This window comes from Pseudophryne corroboree, chromosome 8 (assembly GCF_028390025.1).
Source record: "Pseudophryne corroboree isolate aPseCor3 chromosome 8, aPseCor3.hap2, whole genome shotgun sequence".
Taxonomy (NCBI): domain Eukaryota; kingdom Metazoa; phylum Chordata; class Amphibia; order Anura; family Myobatrachidae; genus Pseudophryne; species Pseudophryne corroboree.
Genome location: NC_086451.1, coordinates 292,068,399 through 292,088,967, shown reverse-complemented (window position 1 = coordinate 292,088,967; position 20,569 = coordinate 292,068,399). Strand labels below are relative to the sequence as shown.

At 38.9% G+C, this 20,569-nt stretch overlaps 1 protein-coding gene and 1 long non-coding RNA gene across 3 annotated transcripts in view; one reads left to right on the top strand and one right to left on the bottom strand.

Annotated features, from left to right (window-relative positions):
* AMMECR1 (AMMECR nuclear protein 1) overlaps nt 1–20,569 on the top strand; it is a 463,662-nt gene that overhangs the window by 60,468 nt on the left and 382,625 nt on the right. The gene's annotated exons all lie outside the window — the stretch shown is intronic.
* The window catches only part of LOC134948982 (uncharacterized), a 202,261-nt gene that overhangs the window by 57,875 nt on the left and 123,817 nt on the right, over nt 1–20,569 (bottom strand). The gene's annotated exons all lie outside the window — the stretch shown is intronic.

Below are 20,569 nucleotides of genomic sequence, written 5' to 3'. Positions count from 1 at the left end.
ACCTGGTACCTAAATACACTCACCAGCTGGTAAACTGTTGACACTCATACAGTAGTAGCCAACTTTATTTAAATCCTTTCCGGGCTACTATCAGCTTTGGAGGTAGGGCTGGCTTTCCACATCATTTGGTTCTGCCCCTGTCATGGCAAAATTACACAATTCTCGGGTCCGTGGGTTGAGGGCAGGGTTAAAATGATGCAATTTGTGTTATTTTAGTCCCACCTAAAATTCCCCTTATTATCTCCCTCTTCTTCCCACTTTATTTGGAAGCGGGCAGGATGCGGGACATCTGCCTACTCAAATGGGAGTGCATGGGACTACCTGAAAAATCATGAGTCTCCTGCAATTTCTGGGGAGTAGGCAAGTATGATGACACCCTGCTGTGCACACATATTTACTGTGACTTCACATGTGTCTACTCATGAAATTTCTTGTGTGATAGGGAACATTTTAAATATTATGTTTTGGTAAAGGTGGTTCTAAACCCCTAATTTCATTAGCTGAGAAAACTCATGAGTCTGATATGACTGTTACACTATCAATGGGGGTGGTTCTTCAAAAGGATATTAATACATTAGAGACTGTACAAAAAAGGGCAACTAAAATGGTGCATGGCCTACATCACAAAACATACCCAGAAAGACTAAGAAATCTCAATATGTATAGTTTGGAGCAGAGAAGGGAAAGGGGAGACATGATAGAAACTTTCAAATATATCACGGGTTTTAATAAAGTCCAGGAGGGAAACATTCTCCAAATGAAGAGAAGCAATAGGACACGAGGACATGCACTGAGGTTGGAGGGGGGGAGGTTCAGGGGAAATTTGAGGAAAAATTACTTCACAGAAAGGGTAGTGGACAAGTGGAATAGCCTCCCATCAGAGGTGGTAGAAGCTAAGACAGTAGAGCAATTTGAACATGCATGGGATAGACATAAGGATAGCCTTACAAAGAAATAAGGACAAATAAGGTTTGAGATTAAAAAAAATGGTAAAAAAAAAAAAAAGGGGCAGACTAGATGGGCCAAGTGTTTCTTATCTGCCGTCAAATTCTATGTTTCTATGTCAAATTCTATGACTGGAAAGAGCATTGCTTTCTTGGAAGCAGCAGCGATCCTAACATATGGTAATACAGCAGGAGGCATCTGGTATAAGTAGATGCCTCCTGCATGAATGTGTGATCCTCTGCTGACTCTGAGGATGCAGCATCAGATTACCTGTGACACCATTGGCCGGCTGAGTAACCCATGAGGTTATGCAGACTGGCCGCCACAGCTCTGTCACTAAGACCAGGAAATCTCTGTTATAAGACAGAGAGCCTGGCCTCGGCACTCCCACAGAACGGAGACAGCACGCCTCCTTTTGGGAAATGGAGGCCATCGCCGCCACCTCCCTGCCCTAAAACAGCTGCAGACTATCAATTATCTGATGTCTGCAGCCTTACTATGTGCGAAAACGCAGGACCTGTACTGCACATGTGCAGTGCAGTACAAGTCCGTCACATGCGCAGTCCATTACTGCGACCGGAGCAGAATTGCACCCAATGTGCACTGCTGGAAAGCGGGAGCCCATTTATGAGGGATTAGTTTCTGTTGTCTGTTGTTCTATGTCACTTTTATGGTCTGTGCCACTAAAGTAGTAATACAAGAGCCCTTCCAGTGAGTCATGCACCATACAAGTTCCTGTTTGGAAGATATAAAGATAGCACATAAATAGTGCTGAGGTATTCTCAGGTTACCTCGTGTGCATTTAGTAGGAAACCCTCTGGATCAAATCCGGCTCAGGAAGCAGCCGAAGGAATCTGATGGCTCAGTTGTCTGCATAACTGTCTGTACATTAGCACAAGCCTCAAGCTAACAGCTTTTTTTTTTCTGAGTACAGCATTATACTATGTACAATTTTGCTCTGATCATTTATATAGTTATACTGCACAAACAGCAGCGTTTTTAGATCATACCCACCATTCAATTAGGCTTACTGAATGCATATAATATTTGCTAACTTTGGTAACAGGTTAAAATAAAGTGTTACTGATAATAGAATAACAGACCATGCTGGCCCCAGGTGTACTATCATCCTGTGCAAAACATTTTGGAGCACCCTCACCCTCTTTTTAAAATAATTACATTTAGAGCTAACACTGTAGTGCCACATATTAGATATGCTCTGTAAGTAGTGCCCCATATGCCAGCATACTCTGTTGAGACATAGATATATTACCCACACAGAAATGCCCTGTATGTCTACAAGGAAATACCACATACCATATGCTCCCACTCGTATGCCCCAATATACTCTCCCTCACACTGTAGTGCCTAATATGCCATTTTCCCCACAGTCAGTAGTGTCCCTATATGCCAATGCGCCCCAGGGTTACAAAAGTTGCCATTGATCCCATAGTGCCCCAAGATTATATTTGCCTACTTTTTAATTCTCCTCTCCGGCAGAAGCCCATTCAGGGGGTCTTACTCCCATCTCAACCAAATTCCACAATTGCAGGTCGGTGTGGAGTAGGCGGAACTAAAATGACACAATTTGCTTCATTTGAGCCCCTCCACTCGGACCGGCAATTCCCCGCTTTATCTCCACATCCTTCCCACTTCACTTTGAAGTGAGCGGGATGCAGTAGATCCAGCTAACTCTTGCGGTGGTGCGGGAAACTACATGAAAAATCGTGAAACTCCCGCAACTTCTAGAAGAGTAGATAAGTATGGCCAAGATGCCATTGCCCATACAGTGCCCAAAGTTAACATTGTCCCCTACCAGTGCCCCTATATACTATTCTCCTACAATAGGGATCGCACGGTCAACTTTTTGCTGCTCGTGCAATCAACTCAATGCCACCTATGGGGGAGGGCTTTTTTGCATAGCAAGGCTGCGAACACTTGTGCAGCCCTGCTATGCAAAAAAAAGCTTTGTGTGGAACTAGACCAGGGCAACAGTTACTTACCCTGTGCGATCAATCCAGCGAGGCAGGCCCCGGAATTGATGTCAGACATCTGCCCTCCAAACACCTGGACACGCCTGCGTTGGACTCACCACTCCCAGAAAACGGTAAATTGCCATCCCGGAACGCCTTCCTGCTGTCAATCTTCTTCAATCGTGCCAGCGATCACTTTCCTCGTTCTTCTGGTTGTTGCCTGGCAAAGCGCGTGCGTATTGCGGCTGCTGTGCAGGCGCAGAACCGACCCGTTCGCACCACTGCGACAAACAGCAGCGTGCGAATGGGTCGGAATGACCTCCAATATCCATATGTGCCATTGGCCCAGTGCACTTACAGTGCATCCGGAAAGTATTCAAAGTGCTTCACTTTTTCCACATTTTATTATGTTACAGCCTTATTCCAAACTGGAATAAATTCCTTTCTTTCCTCAAAATTCTACACACAATACCCCAAAATGACAACGTGAAAAAAGTGTTTTTGAGATTTTTGCTAATTTATTAAAATACAAAACTATGAAATCAGATGTACATAAGTATTCACAGCCTTTTCCATGAAGCTCAAAATTGAGCTCAGGTGCATCCTGTTTCAACTGTTCATTCTTGAGATGTTTGTAATATGGTTTGTCAGTTCCGCACTAGCCGTGTGCTATACAGCCACACCTAAATGTCGACAAATCTGAAAATAACCAATATACATAGTGCTAATAATCAAATCTTTGGATAGCACTTTACTTATTGGTGGTGCTCCCAAACACTTTTGTAGGTTAACTACACATATATAGGGAAAGGAAAGACAAAAGAAATCCTTTTTGGGAGCACTCTTATTTGAAAATTATAATAATAATGAATCAAAATAATATACAATGAGATGATGTGATATTGAATAATCTAAAACTTAGCATTTATTCTGTTCCTTAAAATATCGACCTGTGCGGTCCGAAGTAATTGACATCTCTATCTTAATTTCTATATAAGAGATAAGAGGGTGAAGATATAGATTAAAATAGTGAGAGTGAGCAGCATAGAACTGCTCCACCAGTGTTTTTCAATTGAATGTATAGGTGATCATCTTGATGATATCCACAGTGCCTGGTATTCCTAAGGGGTGGTCTTCTGTATACCGGCGGTCGGGCTCCCGGCGCTCAGTATACCAGCGCCGGGAGCCCGACAGCCGGCATACCGACACTTATTTTCCCTCGTGGGGGTCCACGACCCCCATAGAGGGAGAATAAAATAGTGTGGCGCGCGTAGCGCGCCACCGTGCCCGTAGCGTGGCGAGCGCAGCGAGCCCGCAAGGGGCTCATTTGCCCTCGCCACACTGTCGGTAAGCCGGCGGTCGGGCTCCCGGCGCCGGTATGCTGGTCGCCGGGATCCCGACCGCCGGCCAGCCGTAGTGAACCCTTCCTAAGTGGTCCCCCTTCAAAGTACTAGCCAGGTCTATCCTATCAGCTTCCGAGGTTGAAGATCGGGCTACTTTCAGGATAGTACGACCTTGAATAGTAAAGATGATAAATGAAGGAAGAAAGAACCCACTTCTGCTGTCTGTACTCTGCCTGCTACGCGTCACTGGAAAAATTGGCCCCAGGCTTTTCCAGATGAGAGAGTGTTGGAAAGGAGAGCCATAACCTGTCTAAAAGTGGAATAAGATTAAATACAGAAATAATTTTCCACTTTAAATATAAGGCAGAAGAAAGAAAGAAACACTTCTGCTTTCTGTTGTGACAGCAAAATGTACGCTGAAAAGGGCAAAGCCCTTGCCAGCACTGCTGTCAACCAGATGAGAGAGTGATGAAAAGAAAGGTACAGCTCAAATAGAATATTTGGGATAATTAGTGCTAAATAGTATAGATTCATTCAAAAAATCTCCCGATTTCATATATGGATGATCACCTCTGATTCTACCAAGTAATGTATGCAAAAGAGCAGCAATAAGTAGGCTGATATTTCAAAATAAGGAACCAACTAGGGTTCACACAATATTTGATTCAGTTGTATATCCAAAGTATTGGTCATTCAACATATAATGGTAATCCAGTTAGATAATCAGACAAGAGTAACAAAATCTGTGGGAATGAACACGCTCATATTCACCTAAAACACATTTAAATGGTGGATCATTAATAAAACTCTGGTCTCTCACTTAAAAATGAAACAACGTTGCAGAAAAAAATCTTCAAACATTAGGTCTGCAGAATCAATTCAAAGGATTCATTGATCAAATGCAATAAACCTGTATCAATTCAACACAAAGGTATCCATATATATGAATCCTTAATTGTGCTCATTAAGTAGCACAGTATTGCAGAAGGTATGTCATTTATTTATTTATTTATTTATTTATTAACAGTTTCTTATATAGCGCAGCAAATTCCGTTGCGCTTTACAATTTGAAATAACAATAACAAACTGGGTGATAACAGTCATAGAGGTAGGAAGGCCCTGCTCGCAAGCTTACAATCTATAGGGAAATAGGCATATGTACACAAGGAAAGGTGCTATCTATTGCATAGAATGAAAAGACATGTGAGGATATGTGTGGACTGTACAGAGTGGATGTAATTTGATAGGAAGGTTTATGAAAGTTATGTCATCAGAGATTATTAGGCTACTTAATTCAGAAATTCATTCATCTTCTGATGGACAGATTGTAGATTAGATCTGTAAGGATTCTGACACGTTTAAAATGCTGATCAATAGTATAAACCATCCTGAAATAGAACTTTTTACAAAGAAAAATGCAACATCTGTAACACGTATAATAAAGCACCTCAATAGTAATAAAGGGATATGTATAAATAAGCATAAATCCCTGATGGTAATCCTTAGCGTGAAGTATGGGAGGAAGGAGGGGGAGAAGAGATAAATTCAGCCGTGTATGAGCACTAGATGGTGACAGACATCACATTACCGATCGCCGCTCCAGACCAATTTGGATGCCGGCGTTCGTCAGTCTTCTCCGCTGCTTCGGCGCGGCCTGTTTCCGCTTAGCCTCACACACCTCTCACACGCACCGAGGTGCAGCGGCCGCCCGCACCGAAGAGGGGGTGCGTGGCCGCACGACGTCCCTTGATGACGTCAGTCCCTAAAAATGAAACAATGTTGCAGAAAAAATCTTCAAACATTAAGTCTACAGAATCAATTCAAAGGATTCATTGATCAAATACAATAAACCTGTATCAATTCAACACAAAGGTATCCATATATATGAATCCTTAATTGTGCTCATTAAGTAGCACAGTATTGCAGAAGGTATGTCATCAGAGATCATTAGGCTAATTAATTCAGAAATTCATTCATCAGATTGTAGATTAGGTCTGTAAGGATTCTGACACGTTTAAAATGCTGATCAATAGTATAAACAATTCTGAAACAGAACTTTTTACAAAGAAAAATGCAACATATGTAACACGTATAATAAAGCACCTCAATAGTAATAAAGGGATATGTATAAATAAGCATAAATCCCTGATGGTAATCCTTAGCGTGAAGTATGGGAGGAGGGAGGGGGAGCAGAGACAAATACAGCCGTATATGAGCACTAGATGGTGACAGACATCACATTACCGATCGCCGCTCCAAACCAATTTGGATGCCGGCGTTTGTCAGTCTCCTCCGCTGCTTCGGCACGGCCTGCTTCCGCTTAGCCTCACACACCTCTCACATGCACCGAGGTGCAGCGGCCGCCCAAACCACAGAGGGGGGGCATAGCCGCACGACGTCCCTTGATGACGTCAGTCCCGACGTACGTTTCACCGCTGGGCTTGTTCACGGGAGCCTCAATCCCACAAGCCCAGCCATGAATTTATAAAGGGATATGTAAATAATCAAATGGTGATTGGAATCAAACCTCTTAATCGGATGAAGTCTTTTCAGTTCATATATAGTATACAATCCTAATGATTACAAAATAATGAATAACATAGCGCTAGATTTTATCTATATACTTGGTACATAAATCTAAAATTAATCCACCCTAGTTAATTGGTAAATTGGTATAACAGCTAAATTGACAGGTAAATCCAACTTAATTCATGATATAATTAAAACGAAAGGCCAGGAAAGAAAGGTGTTTCCTCATTAGATAAAGCTGACTCTGGTAGAGCAGCAAAACCATATATATACACAGATGTATATAGAAGGGGATTTTGTACAATAAGCATGCATGGATATATATACACAAAGTAAGTGTCAAAGTGAATAGCTCTATAAAGGTACTAAAAGAAAAAGGCATATATATATATGTGTGCATAGTTCTGAATCTCCACATATATAGAATCAGCTGTTGTAAATAAATCAATTTCATATTTTCAATTTTTACTTTTTTAATCTGTAAATTTTTATATATAATTATTATTGGGGCGCACTTAATAAGTGAACATCATTCCAAAGAGAGATAAATATGACAAAAGCTTTGGAATTTATTCGTAAATTACCTATAAATAAACGTCATTCTAAATAGAGATGGTAATAAATAACGTGAAAAAATATATATATATGGTGACGTGAAAAAATATATAGTGACGTGAAAAAATATATAACGTGAAAAGATGAAAAATTACATAATTGGAAATGATGATAATAATACCCAAAGTATGATAATGTTAAGTTATTAATGTTAATACTGGAACTATATGTGAGAGTGTGAATGTAACTAGGTGAATGCACAAAAGAAGAGAGGAGAAAGTAAATGGAATGCAATAAAATAAAATAATAAGAATGAATATAGATGTATAATATGTAATTAAATGAAAATATATAAAAATAAAAATAAAGAACTTAGTGAAAAAATAATAATAAAATAAATAAAATTAAATTAAAATAAATATAAAATAAAAATAAATAAAATAAAATAAAAAAAGGAACCAGCCCATTATGTGACTGGCAGGAACACATGTACCTACATGGAACTACTGAGTGAGAATACATAAGATGTGTGGATTGTGTGCAACGAAAAAGTGTACACAGAAAGAGGAGATAATGTGTGGGGGAACTAAGAAATTATTCATATGTCAGTATTTAACAATGTGTTGATGCAAAAATGAGTTATATATCCCTCTCAGGACCATAGGAGTCAAAAGAAGTTTACTCGAGAAACACACTATAATTTATGTTCTCATTCAAACCTCTTGGTATCAGAGAATGTAGCTTGAAAATCCACTCTGATTCTTTTTTCTGTAGTCTATTCATTAGATCTCCTCCTCTTAGGCCCATTTTGAGATGTTCCAGGCCAAAGATTCGTAGGTCCTGAGTTCTGCTGTTGTGGGTCTGAAGAAAATGTTTTGCAACAGTAGTCAAGGTCTTGAATTTGGATGCATCTGTTCTGGCGTTACGAACATTACCCACATGTTCCAGTGCTCTAACTTTGAGCATACGCGAGGTCATGCCCACATATTTCAGATCGCAGGAACATGTAATGCAGTAGATTACATTTTCTGTCTTACAATTGAAGTAATCTTTAATCTGGATGGATTGATTATATCTATCCACAATGGCTGTTTGATTATGAATATGAGGGCAGGCCATGCAGTTCCCACAGGGGTAACTGCCCTGTAATGGTATACGAGATCTAGATGTTTGTGAGAAGTGACTCTTCACCAATTGATCTCTGAGGTTGGGTGCTCGCCGCCAACTCATATTAATCTTATCACATATGTGTTCAGATAGGTCATCATCCATTAGCAGTATGTGCCAATGATTTTGGAGAATTTGGCTAGCTTCTTTCCAACTTCCACAGAAGTCACCAATAAATCTCATCACCCCTGGTTTTTGTGGGTTTAAATTCTTTTTATCCGGAAATATCAAAGATTCACGTTGTACCTTACTCACTTCATATTGGGCTTTCTTAATCAAACGGTTGCTGTAGCCACATTCCTTGAGTCGGCTACTTAGTTCTACACATTTAGATCGAAAACTTTGTTCATCTGAGCAATTCCGTTTTAGCCGAAGGAATTCCCCCTTAGGGATATTCCTAATGGTCGGTGGAAAGTGTGCACTCGCGGAATGGAGAAGACTGTTAGTCGATGTTTCTTTCCTGAAGATCTCCCTGGCAATCTTGTTGTTGTCATCTCGGTAAATCCTTAGATCTAGAAAAGAGATGCTCACTCGACTACTAGTGTAGGTGAATTTCAAATTAATGTCATTGTTGTTAAGAGTTTGGATATATTCTTCCAGTTTTGTTTCTGGACCGTCCCATATCATGAAAATATCATCTATGAAACGCATCCATGTGATGATATGATTGGTGTAATGTTCTTGATTGTCGTTAAAGACAAATTCTCGCTCCCACCAAAATACAAAAGAAATTTACACTTTAAGGAAATTGCGCTACCAAGCTGCAGGTCAATGGACACTTAGAAGTGGGATGTTACCCTCATCCCCAGAAAGAACACTTAAAGCTACCAAAGTTTCCAAGTGTCCTCTTTCCTGCGCTCCCCTTAAAAAGAACAGAGAGGGGGGATTACTACTTATCTTGAGTCAGATGTTTCTCTCTCAGTTATCCACCTTCTTTATACCCTCATATATTGTCAAACGAGGTGTATGTTTTTTCAGAAGTGGTACATGTAAAAAAGAGAGGTCGGGAAAAGCACTCTAGTGTATTAACTTTTTAACAGTTAAACAACAATCATTTCCAAAATATGGAATTCGGTGACAAGAAGTATTTATGATAAAAAATATGTATTTAATAGTCCAAAAATAATTCAAGTGATAAAATCCAAGCATAGAATCTTCATCACATGGAAAAAAAATTCACATCCAAACAATGTATGAGGATGGCTTCCTACCAGATTTTGGATTTCTGAAGTGCACCAAATTTATGGCTGTATGGATGTTTTCAACGTCCCCGGGAACGGTCAGCTCCAAGCAATGGGCACCTCGTCCTCTCCTCGTCTGGGTGATCAGCCACCAAGTGTAGTAAATTGGCCAACGCGTTTCGATCAATCCGTTGATCTTTTTCAAGGCATGTCCATCTGGCCCCTCATCCCAGCTATTTATACCCTTATGGATTGATAATCCCAAATACTGGGAGGAGCCACTCTCATTTACAATTCAATATGCATATACATGATATGGTCATCCTATCATCTAATCTAACATAGACATTCTATTCTAAATGATACAGTGTATCCAATCTGTGAAAAACCGCTAGTTAAAAAAACATTTTTTATATTAAAAAAACATTAAAATTACGAAATTCCGTGACCGGAAGTGCTTTGTGCACTCCTGTCCCTTTCCGCATTTGCTGTATAGTAAGGTTCCACCTTGCAGTTTACGATGAAAGGGTCCCAGCATCACTTCCGGTCACATGACCGTTCACTCTGCTGGTTCCCATCAATAGAAAGCTTCCGGTCACATGACATGTCCGGGAAGTGTAACCGCCGCCGTTTTTATGAGTCCAAAATAAAGGTTCCACCTTGCAGTTTGCAAAGAAAAGGGTCCCAGCATGACTTCCGGTCATATGACCGTTCTCTCTGCTGGTTCCCATCAAATAGAGAACTTCCGGTCACATGACGTGTCCGGAAGTATGGCCGCCGCCATTTTTGTAAGTCCGAAATGAACCATTCGGCTTTCGGTGCTTCTTACCAACAATATATATATAATACATTTGCAGGCGTGAATGTTATCTTTCTTTTGGTGTGGTGGCACCAATAATTTGGATATAAAGACTGATCCTTTTAACGGAGCACGTCCGGTCACGTGACCTGACCGGAAGTCCCCTTACGGCCATCTTTCTAGTTCCAAAATCTATCATTACAGCACAGAAACAGATAATGAGAATAAAAACATATGGGCAACTTATAATATTACAACACTAGTGTAATAATACCTTATATATATAATAATACTTGTTGTATCTAATAAAATCATTAAAAAGATTGAATATATTGTCCTTCCATCTATATGAGTAGGAAGAATTCTAAAATCACCACAGTTTTTGAAAAATTATTCAACAAAAACCAATTAAACTCCAATATAAAATAATATAAATGGTAAAAAATACAATCCTGTACATATATCACTTATTTTCTCAAGGTCATGTGTTGATGACGACCCATCTTCTTTAACACTTAAAATGATTTATGTCCATAAATTCTCTCTTCCAAATTCATTTGATGTGAAAGGAATTAATGTAGTCTGAGATTTTGTTGTTTCTCTGATAAAGGAAAGAGATAAGAGGAAATTTGAACAAAAAGAGTGTTACTCAGGCATTATATGATATTTTTATGATATTTTATCTTAAAGGGACATGTTCTCAATTGAGAAACCACTTGACCTCAAAATCTTTATTTAAGCCCCCCGGAATCAAGGTTTTCAAAGAGTGTATGTATTGCATCTCGGTTTTTGCCAAGGTTGCTGCTACATTATTGCATCTCCAGCTCCCTTTTACCTGTTTCAGAGCACCAAATTTTGTCAGGTGTTTCATATCCTGGTTGTGGATTTTTTTAAAGTGGGCTGAAAGTGCATGCGATTCAACACCATTCTTAATATTACGTAGGTGTTCCGCATATCTAACTTTCAGATTTCTGCTAGTTCTACCGATGTAGAATAGATCACAGCTACATCCCAAGAAATATACTACATTTACAGAGGTACATGTTATAAATTCCTCGATCTTAATATTCTGACCATTTATATCTACCTCTGTACATTTGTTGGTGCCCCTGACCAGTTTACACATACGACAGACTCCACATCGATAAAAGCCTTTCGAAAGGGTACGAACATTGGCCTTAGGGGGTGAGTAGGCACTCCTTACTAATTTGTCTTTTATATTCTTAGCTTTTCGATAAATAAATTGGGGCCGTTCCGGGAGTGATTTCTCCAACAGAGGATCCCCTTTCAAAATCTGCCAATGATTTCTAAATATATTTTCTATTTGTTTATGTTGCACATTGAAGTTTGTAATAAAAGCCATGGAATGGTCTTTTTTCTTCAATGTACTTGACGCTTCCCTTGGAGTGAGTAAATCCACTCTATCTACATTAGCACACTTGATTTTAGCTCTTTCAATGCTCTTTTGACTGTACCCACTTTTTTTAAACTTTTCCACCATTATTTCTGCTTGTTCTTCATATATTTTATTGTCGGTGCAGTTCCTTTTGAGTCTTTGCAGTTGACTGCTTGGTATGGACTCCAACCAATTGTCATGGTGGCAACTGGTCGTGTGAATATATACGCCTGAGTCCGTCGGTTTCGTATAATTACGAGTTTTCAGTAAACCATTCTTTACATAGATATTCAGATCTAAAAAGTTAACACTGCTACGACTGATCTCAAATGTCAAGAGGATATTATAATCGTTTTTATTCAAATGTTCGCAAAAAAGAGCGAGAGTTTCTCTATCTCCTCTCCAAAGAAAAATAATATCGTCAATGTACCTTGACCAGGATACCAGGTTCGCCCCGAATTGATTATTCTGCCAGACATGCTGGTCCTCCCACATGCCCATAAACATATTGGCATAACTCGGGGCGAACCTGGTACCCATGGCTGTTCCCACCTTCTGAATGTAGAAACAGTCCTTGAAATGAAAATAATTGTTGCGTAAAATAAAATCTACTCCTTTAACCAGAAGATCACACAGGTCCGACCCATAATCGCTATCTTCCAAATATGAAATAACCGCTTCTACCCCTAAATCATGATTGATAATCGTGTACAGCGAGCTCACGTCCGCTGTAACGATATAACAGTTTTCATCCCATTGTATGTTTTTTAAGACATTCAGGGCGTCTCTTGTGTCTTTCAAATGGGAGCGGTTTTTTAGTACCAAAGGCTGCAAATGAAAGTCAATAAACTCTGACATGTTTGCAGTCACAGAGTTTATCCCAGATACTATGGGTCTACCGGGGGGATTTTTTTCATCTTTGTGAACCTTCGGTAAGATGTAGATAACCGGTATACTGGGATCTGTGGGTATCAAGAACTGGCCCTCTATTTCCGTAATGGTGCCTTTGTCTACATAGGTCTTGACTAATGATGTGAAATTGCCTAGAATTCTTTTGGTTGGATCCCCTTTTAGTTTTTTATATGTATGGCAGTCATTTAACTGTCGTAGTACTTCTGTCTCGTATTTATCAATGTCCATTAATACAACTCCACCACCTTTATCTGTGGGTTTTATTATAAGTTCTTTATTTAATTTCAAATTTCTTAGAGCCTCATTTTCTTCTCGAGTTAAGTTGTAATTAACTTTTGATGGCTTAAGTGCCTCTATGTCCCTATTAACTAATGAGAAAAAAGTCTCCACAAAATTTCCCTTCATGAAGGTGGGGTTGAATATGGACTTTGGTTTAAATGATCTTTCAGAGGTATTTTCTACACCTAGATCTTTCTCTACTTCTGGTTTACAAGCAAAAAATCTTTTTAATGACAGTTTTCTAACGTATTTTTGGAGGTCCACATATACATCAAACTTGTTCAATTTAGCTGCCGGAGCAAATTTCAATCCTTTTGTGAGTAATGAGATCTCTGATTCTCCTAATATGTGTTTACTTAAGTTAAAGATTTTCACCTTATTGTCCACAATGGTGGTCTCCCCCCCTAGTGGTGTCCCACAGATCTCGCTAATATCATTAATCTTCCTTCGTTTTCTCTTTTTTGGTTTTTTATTCCTGATTGATCTTCCTTTCCTTCCCCCTCGTTTTCCTCTATATTTCCTACCAACTATGTGTGGGGATACTCCCTCCTCCCATTCTCTAAAAAACAATCTCTGTTCTGAAAACGGCTATAACGGTTATAATCATGATGGGAATTATCTGAACTATTGGGGTTGTTTCTTATACGAGGTGATGTTTCTGCCCTCCTCCAATTCCCTAGTTCGTATTTGTTTCTCTCTCTTTTGGGCATGTCATTTTCCATTTCCAGGGGTATGTCTGTATATATCTCTGGAGTAGATTCTCCCTCTATTTGGCCTCCATCTAGATGGTGACCCAAAATCCCTTTGTTTCCCATATGGTTTTTTCTCCACTTCAAATCGCACATTATGACGATCTCTCCGTTTTGTCCCATACTCTGATGTATTTCTTAAAGGGACCCGATGGTTATCTTCCTGAGGAGGTTCTCCTATACTATTTTTATCCCTATTAATTTTTTTTGATTTTTTTAACATTAATTCCTTCTCATTCTTTTGCAATCTGAAGGCAATATTCTCCTCTAGTTCTTTATATTCCAATAATTTGGAGAATGGTGCAATTAAACTTTTCAATATATCAATTTCCTCTTCTATAACCCTCAGATTGCTTTTCCTCTCCTGTATAATTAATTCCATTAGGCGAAAAGAACAACCATCCACAATTTTCTCCCACTCCCTTTTGAATTCCTCAGTGGAATCAGAAAAGGTGGATGTTTTTGTGATCTTAAGGCCCTTTGGTGTCAATTTGTGTGCCAAATATTTCTCAAGGGAAGTCACTTCCCACCATAGTCTTCCCTCTTTTAATAATAATTTCTCCATTTTCTTCATACTACTTTCCAGGTCATCATCCTCTGTAGAGACAATGTCCTCACTTTCATCAAATAACTTTGTGCACATATTGTGCCTATTTTCTCTTACAGAAAACATGATCGTAAGCAGCAATTTACACCAGTGTAATGGGTAGAACTATACACAAAAATACAAAAGAAATTTACACTTTAAGGAAATTGCGCTACCAAGCTGCAGGTCAATGGACACTTAGAAGTGGGATGTTACCCTCATCCCCAGAAAGAACACTTAAAGCTACCAAAGTTTCCAAGTGTCCTCTTTCCTGCGCTCCCCTTAAAAAGAACAGAGAGGGGGGATTACTACTTATCTTGAGTCAGATGTTTCTCTCTCAGTTATCCACCTTCTTTATACCCTCATATATTGTCAAACGAGGTGTATGTTTTTTCAGAAGTGGTACATGTAAAAAAGAGAGGTCGGGAAAAGCACTCTAGTGTATTAACTTTTTAACAGTTAAACAACAATCATTTCCAAAATATGGAATTCGGTGACAAGAAGTATTTATGATAAAAAATATGTATTTAATAGTCCAAAAATAATTCAAGTGATAAAATCCAAGCATAGAATCTTCATCACATGGAAAAAATTTCACATCCAAACAATGTATGAGGATGGCTTCCTACCAGATTTTGGATTTCTGAAGTGCACCAAATTTATGGCTGTATGGATGTTTTCAACGTCCCCGGGAACGGTCAGCTCCAAGCAATGGGCACCTCGTCCTCTCCTCGTCTGGGTGATCAGCCACCAAGTGTAGTAAATTGGCCAACGCGTTTCGATCAATCCGTTGATCTTTTTCAAGGCATGTCCATCTGGCCCCTCATCCCAGCTATTTATACCCTTATGGATTGATAATCCCAAATACTGGGAGGAGCCACTCTCATTTACAATTCAATATGCATATACATGATATGGTCATCCTATCATCTAATCTAACATAGACATTCTATTCTAAATGATACAGTGTATCCAATCTGTGAAAAACCGCTAGTTAAAAAACATTTTTTATATTAAAAAAACATTAAAATTACGAAATTCCGTGACCGGAAGTGCTTTGTGCACTCCTGTCCCTTTCCGCATTTGCTGTATAGTAAGGTTCCACCTTGCAGTTTACGATGAAAGGGTCCCAGCATCACTTCCGGTCACATGACCGTTCACTCAGGCTGGTTCCCATCAATAGAAAGCTTCCGGTCACATGACATGTCCGGGAAGTGTAACCGCCGCCATTTTTATGAGTCCAAAATAAAGGTTCCACCTTGCAGTTTGCAAAGAAAAGGGTCCCAGCATGACTTCCGGTCATATGACCGTTCTCTCTGCTGGTTCCCATCAAATAGAGAAATTCCGGTCACATGACGTGTCCGGAAGTATGGCCGCCGCCATTTTTGTAAGTCCGAAATGAACCATTCGGCTTTCGGTGCTTCTTACCAACAATATATATATAATACATTTGCAGGCGTGAATGTTATCTTTCTTTTGGTGTGGTGGCACCAATAATTTGGATATAAAGACTGATCCTTTTAACGGAGCACGTCCGGTCACGTGACCTGACCGGAAGTCCCCTTACGGCCATCTTTCTAGTTCCAAAATCTATCATTACAGCACAGAAACAGATAATGAGAATAAAAACATATGGGCAACTTATAATATTACAACACTAGTGTAATAATACCTTATATATATAATAATACTTGTTGTATCTAATAAAATCATTAAAAAGATTGAATATATTGTCCTTCCATCTATATGAGTAGGAAGAATTCTAAAATCACCACAGTTTTTGAAAAATTATTCAACAAAAACCAATTAAACTCCAATATAAAATAATATAAATGGTAAAAAATACAATCCTGTACATATATCACTTATTTTCTCAAGGTCATGTGTTGATGACGACCCATCTTCTTTAACACTTAAAATGATTTATGTCCATAAATTCTCTCTTCCAAATTCATTTGATGTGAAAGGAATTAATGTAGTCTGAGATTTTGTTGTTTCTCTGATAAAGGAAAGAGATAGGAGGAAATTTGAACAAAAAGAGTGTTACTCAGGCATTATATGATATTTTTATGATATTTTATCTTAAAGGGACATGTTCTCAATTGAGAAACCACTTGACCTCAAAATCTTTATTTAAGCCCCCCGGAATCAAGGTTTTCAAAGAGTGTATGTATTGCATCTCGGTTTTTGCCAAGGTTGCTGCTACATTATTGCATCTCCAGCTCCCTTTTACCTGTTTCAGAGCACCAAATTTTGTCAGGTGTTTCATATCCTGGTTGTGGATTTTTTTAAAGTGGGCTGAAAGTGCATGCGATTCAACACCATTCTTAATATTACGTTGGTGTTCCGCATATCTAACTTTCAGATTTCTGCTAGTTCTACCGATGTAGAATAGATCACAGCTACATCCCAAGAAATATACTACATTTACAGAGGTACATGTTATAAATTCCTCGATCTTAATATTCTGACCATTTATATCTACCTCTGTACATTTGTTGGTGCCCCTGACCAGTTTACACATACGACAGACTCCACATCGATAAAAGCCTTTCGAAAGGGTACGAACATTGGCCTTAGGGGGTGAGTAGGCACTCCTTACTAATTTGTCTTTTATATTCTTAGCTTTTCGATAAATAAATTGGGGCCGTTCCGGGAGTGATTTCTCCAACAGAGGATCCCCTTTCAAAATCTGCCAATGATTTCTAAATATATTTTCTATTTGTTTATGTTGCACATTGAAGTTTGTAATAAAAGCCATGGAATGGTCTTTTTTCTTCAATGTACTTGACGCTTCCCTTGGAGTGAGTAAATCCACTCTATCTACATTAGCACACTTGATTTTAGCTCTTTCAATGCTCTTTTGACTGTACCCACTTTTTTTAAACTTTTCCACCATTATTTCTGCTTGTTCTTCATATATTTTATTGTCGGTGCAGTTCCTTTTGAGTCTTTGCAGTTGACTGCTTGGTATGGACTCCAACCAATTGTCATGGTGGCAACTGGTCGTGTGAATATATACGCCTGAGTCCGTCGGTTTCGTATAATTACGAGTTTTCAGTAAACCATTCTCTACATAGATATTCAGATCTAAAAAGTTAACACTGCTACGACTGATCTCAAATGTCAAGAGGATATTATAATCGTTTTTATTCAAATGTTCGCAAAAAAGAGCGAGAGTTTCTCTATCTCCTCTCCAAAGAAAAATAATATCGTCAATGTACCTTGACCAGGATACCAGGTTCGCCCCGAATTGATTATTCTGCCAGACATGCTGGTCCTCCCACATGCCCATAAACATATTGGCATAACTCGGGGCGAACCTGGTACCCATAGCTGTTCCCACCTTCTGAATGTAGAAACAGTCCTTGAAATGAAAATAATTGTTGCGTAAAATAAAATCTACTCCTTTAACCAGAAGATCACACAGGTCCGACCCATAATCGCTATCTTCCAAATATGAAATAACCGCTTCTACCCCTAAATCATGATTGATAATCGTGTACAGCGAGGTCACGTCCGCTGTAACGATATAACAGTTTTCATCCCATTGTATGTTTTTTAAGACATTCAGGGCGTCTCTTGTGTCTTTCAAATGGGAGCGGTTTTTTAGTACCAAAGGCTGCAAATGAAAGTCAATAAACTCTGACATGTTTGCAGTCACAGAGTTTATCCCAGATACTATGGGTCTACCGGGGGGATTTTTTTCATCTTTGTGAACCTTCGGTAAGATGTAGATAACCGGTATACTGGGATCTGTGGGTATCAAGAACTGGCCCTCTATTTCCGTAATGGTGCCTTTGTCTACATAGGTCTTGACTAATGATGTGAAATTGCCTAGAATTCTTTTGGTTGGATCCCCTTTTAGTTTTTTATATGTATGGCAGTCATTTAACTGTCGTAGTACTTCTGTCTCGTATTTATCAATGTCCATTAATACAACTCCACCACCTTTATCTGTGGGTTTTATTATAAGTTCTTTATTTAATTTCAAATTTCTTAGAGCCTCATTTTCTTCTCGAGTTAAGTTGTAATTAACTTTTGATGGCTTAAGTGCCTCTATGTCCCTATTAACTAATGAGAAAAAAGTCTCCACAAAATTTCCCTTCATGAAGGTGGGGTTGAATATGGACTTTGGTTTAAATGATCTTTCAGAGGTATTTTCTACCCCTAGATCTTTCTCTACTTCTGGTTTACAAGCAAAAAATCTTTTTAATGACAGTTTTCTAACGTATTTTTGGAGGTCCACATATACATCAAACTTGTTCAATTTAGCTGCCGGAGCAAATTTCAATCCTTTTGTGAGTAATGAGATCTCTGATTCTCCTAATATGTGTTTACTTAAGTTAAAGATTTTCACCTTATGGTCCACAATGGGGGTCTCCCCCCCTAGTGGTGTCCCACAGATCTCGCTAATATCATTAATCTTCCTTCGTTTTCTCTTTTTTTGTTTTTTATTCCTGATTGATCTTCCTTTCCTTCCCCCTCGTTTTCCTCTATATTTCCTACCAACTATGTGTGGGGATACTCCCTCCTCCCATTCTCTAAAAAACAATCTCTGTTCTGAAAACGGCTATAACGGTTATAATCATGATGGGAATTATCTGAACTATTGGGGTTGTTTCTTATACGAGGTGATGTTTCTGCCCTCCTCCAATTCCCTAGTTCGTATTTGTTTCTCTCTCTTTTGGGCATGTCATTTTCCTCTCTATTTCCAGGGGTATGTCTGTATATATCTCTGGAGTAGATTCTCCCTCTATTTGGCCTCCATCTAGATGGTGACCCAAAATCCCTTTGTTTCCCATATGGTTTTTTCTCCACTTCAAATCGCACATTATGACGATCTCTCCGTTTTGTCCCATACTCTGATGTATTTCTTAAAGGGACCCGATGGTTATCTTCCTGAGGAGGTTCTCCTATACTATTTTTATCCCTATTAAATTTTTTTGATTTTTTTAACATTAATTCCTTCTCATTCTTTTGCAATCTGAAGGCAATATTCTCCTCTAGTTCTTTATATTCCAATAATTTGGAGAATGGTGCAATTAAACTTTTCAATATATCAATTTCCTCTTCTATAACCCTCAGATTGCTTTTCCTCTCCTGTATAATTAATTCCATTAGGCGAAAAGAACAACCATCCACAATTTTCTCCCACTCCCTTTTGAATTCCTCAGTGGAATCAGAAAAGGTGGATGTTTTTGTGATCTTAAGGCCCTTTGGTATCAATTTGTGTGCCAAATATTTCTCAAGGGAAGTCACTTCCCACCATAGTCTTCCCTCTTTTAATAATAATTTCTCCATTTTCTTCATACTACTTTCCAGGTCATCATCCTCTGTAGAGACAATGTCCTCACTTTCATCAAATAACTTTGTGCACATATTGTGCCTATTTTCTCTTACAGAAAACATGATCGTAAGCAGCAATTTACACCAGTGTAATGGGTAGAACTATACACAAAAATACAAAAGACATTTACACTTTAAGGAAATTGCGCTACCAAGCTGCAGGTCAATGGACACTTAGAAGTGGGATGTTACCCTCATCCCCAGAAAGAACACTTAAAGCTACCAAAGTTTCCAAGTGTCCTCTTTCCTGCGCTCCCCTTAAAAAGAACAGAGAGGGAGGATTACTACTTATCTTGAGTCAGATGTTTCTCTCTCAGTTATCCACCTTCTTTATACCCTCATATATTGTCAAACGAGGTGTATGTTTTTTCAGAAGTGGTACATGTAAAAAAGAGAGGTCGGGAAAAGCACTCTAGTGTATTAACTTTTTAACAGTTAAACAACAATCATTTCCAAAATATGGAATTCGGTGACAAGAAGTATTTATGATAAAAAATATGTATTTAATAGTCCAAAAATAATTCAAGTGATAAAATCCAAGCATAGAATCTTCATCACATGGAAAAAAAATTCACATCCAAACAATGTATGAGGATGGCTTCCTACCAGATTTTGGATTTCTGAAGTGCACCAAATTTATGGCTGTATGGATGTTTTCAACGTCCCTGGGAACGGTCAGCTCCAAGCAATGGGCACCTCGTCCTCTCCTCGTCTGGGTGATCAGCCACCAAGTGTAGTAAATTGGCCAACGCGTTTCGATCAATCCGTTGATCTTTTTCAAGGCATGTCCATCTGGACCCTCATCC